This window comes from Populus euphratica, unplaced genomic scaffold (genome assembly GCF_000495115.2).
Source record: "Populus euphratica unplaced genomic scaffold, PopEup_1.0 scaffold810.1, whole genome shotgun sequence".
Lineage (NCBI taxonomy): Eukaryota > Viridiplantae > Streptophyta > Magnoliopsida > Malpighiales > Salicaceae > Populus > Populus euphratica.
Window position 1 is genome coordinate 101,038 of NW_011500677.1, and position 2,843 is coordinate 103,880.

Here is a 2,843-nt window from a genome sequence, read left to right on the forward strand (position 1 = left end):
GAGATCTACAGCTTTAGATATGACCCAATTACCGAACAGTGTTCCGGTTTGGATTGCACCGACATCTCTTTTCTAAGTTTGGCCATCTTTTTGTCCTTTCAATTTTAGTTCTTAAACTCATCAATCAATCCTTTCATTTATATGATAGGCCTGCATTTAAAATAAATATTTACCATAAATTAAAGGTATCTTATATTATTAGATATGTTATTATAAAACATGCTTTAGTTAAGGAGTTATTGATACTTTAAGTGCAAAATAATGATATAAAACCTTGATAAAAATGCACTTTTAAGTACTAATCAGAGTTGGTATAGGTGGAGTATTTAGTTAGAAACGCTCTTCTTTCACTTTTTTCTGCCTATAAACCACGTGCTTCTACTCAGTTGTGGCATGCACGCCTTGGCCATCCCAATTATTATATTATACTCTGTTGTCTACTTTAGTGAGAAACTTAATGAGGCAAAACAAAAGTACTCAAGTTATGATAACGAGTTTTATGCAGTGGTTTAGGCCTTACACTATTGGCACCATTACCTATTACCATAGGAGTTTGTTTTTTACTCTGACCATGAAGCCCTCCACTATCTTAACTTCCAAAAAACACTTAATCATAGGCATGGTCATTGTTGCGATGTCGTGGTCGCATAAATTAATTACCCTAGCTTAAAACACAACACACAAGATAGTATAAAGCAAGCAAGGGGTCGATCCCACAAGGAAGATTTAGTTCAGATTTTTATGCTATATGTTATGCAATTGGGGGGTTTTGATTTGTGATGATCTAAACTATGGAAGAAATTAAACTAGCAAACAAAATCAATTAAAATTGAAATTTATCAAGAAAACAAATCTTGGTTGCAAGCACACATCCACCAACAGAAATTAGAACCGATCCTTGAAACAAAACTACAATTTATATTCTGAATTTTTATCTTTTCTTAATGTTGGTTAATTAACGAATCTACCGTATAACTAACCCTAAGAACTAGATATTTGAGTGTTCTCCCTAAGTTTAATAATGTAGTTCCGCCATAATTATCAAGCTTAGTTGCTTTATAAGTTCATAGATCACAACTCCGGTTTTGATATGAAACTTAATAATAAATTGTTCACAATAATAACTTAGAGTTCCGCTCTAGCAATTATCAACAACAATCATAGAAAATATATATAGGAAAACAATCATACTCATTCATAATATAAACTGCAAATAAAAGGAAGAATACATCTCACGGGTCTTAAAATCCGAAGGTTTGTTGTGTCCTTGCAACCAATAAAAGAGCTTAGCCTTGCATAACTATTGAACAACTACTCTTAAAGAATGAAGAGAGCATGATTTTTGGGTTTGTAGATGAGAGAATTTGCATTTCTTAACTTTTGGCAGCTGCCCTCCTTCTCTCCCCTCTCTCTTTCTTTTTATATGCTAAGAAACCCTAGTTCTTAATTTACAAAGTAGTCCTCCCTTAAGTTGACAATTGACATTTAAGTACTTCAATAACTATTTTACCTAAAAAAGAGAAATAGCCTTGCATGAAATCTTCAAACTCTGACTTAGAGGAGCTAAATTGTTGATATAAAAACTTGGATGACGGTTTAGAAGCTTTGAAACGTAATTTGGACTCATTTCTTCACGAAACCTGATTGCTGGCAGAATTCAGTTGTCTGATTAGTACTTAAAAGTGCATTTTTATCATGGTTTTATATCATCATTTAGCACTTGAAGTATCAATAACTCCTTAACTAAAATATGTTTTATAATAATGTATCTAATAATATAAGATACCTATAATTTGTGGTAAATGTCTATTTTTAATGCAGGCCTATCACATAAATGAAAGGATTGATTGATGACTTGAAGAACTTAAATTGCAAGGATAAAGAGATGGCCAAACTTAGAAAAGAGATGTCGGTGCAATCCAAACCGGAACACTGTTCGATAATTGGGTCATATCTAGAGCTATATATCTCAGATTTAGGTCCAATTTATATGGATGGAAAGGTAAGACATAGGCCTACAACTTTCATATGGAGCCCAAGATCTAAAAAGGCCATTATCAAGTCCAAATTGTAGCAACAACAAAGAAGCCCGAATCTGTCTTCCAGCCCGAGCACTGTTCGGTATTTTGGCCATATCTGGAGTTCTAGAAGTCCAAATGAGCTGAATTGTTTACACAAGAAAGCTGAGACAATTGCCTACACCTTTCATGTTTGCAACTGGCTCCAGTTTTGACTCCTGGTCGTAAATTTTATAACCATGTTTTAGCTTTATCTTTTAATAAAAAGGGAAAAAGCTTTAATCTGATGGTGTTCATGCTACAATTTAAGTCATTATAGGTGTTACAGACTTCCTCAAATTCTCTTAAATGCAAGTATGGATTTTCTAAATCTAAGTCATGAAAAGAAGGTATAAGTTGAATAATGTCTGGCTTAAAATTGAAATGAGATGTTTCAGGGGGGAACTATGCATAATAGTGCACTTGCTCTTGTAGGATTCATGTGTTCTCTAAGTGTTCTAACACGGTTATTCTCATTATAAAGCGACTCATTATCTTCTTCAACCATATTTTAAAAAAAAGATGAGGATACCCTATAAAGTCTACCAATTAATATACGTGACCAAACTCTCATGCATGTGTAGGAAGAGAATAAAAGAAAGAAGAAAAGAAAAGAAAAGAAAATGAACAAAAAAAAGTTAGATTCATAAAAAGAGAAAATAAAATAAATAATATAATTTAAACAAGAATTTACCTCCCTGGTAACGATGCCAAAAACTTAGCACAATTAAAAGATTGATGTCTTCTCCCAAGTGCAAGAGTGTTGAAATAATAAATAACTCGGCA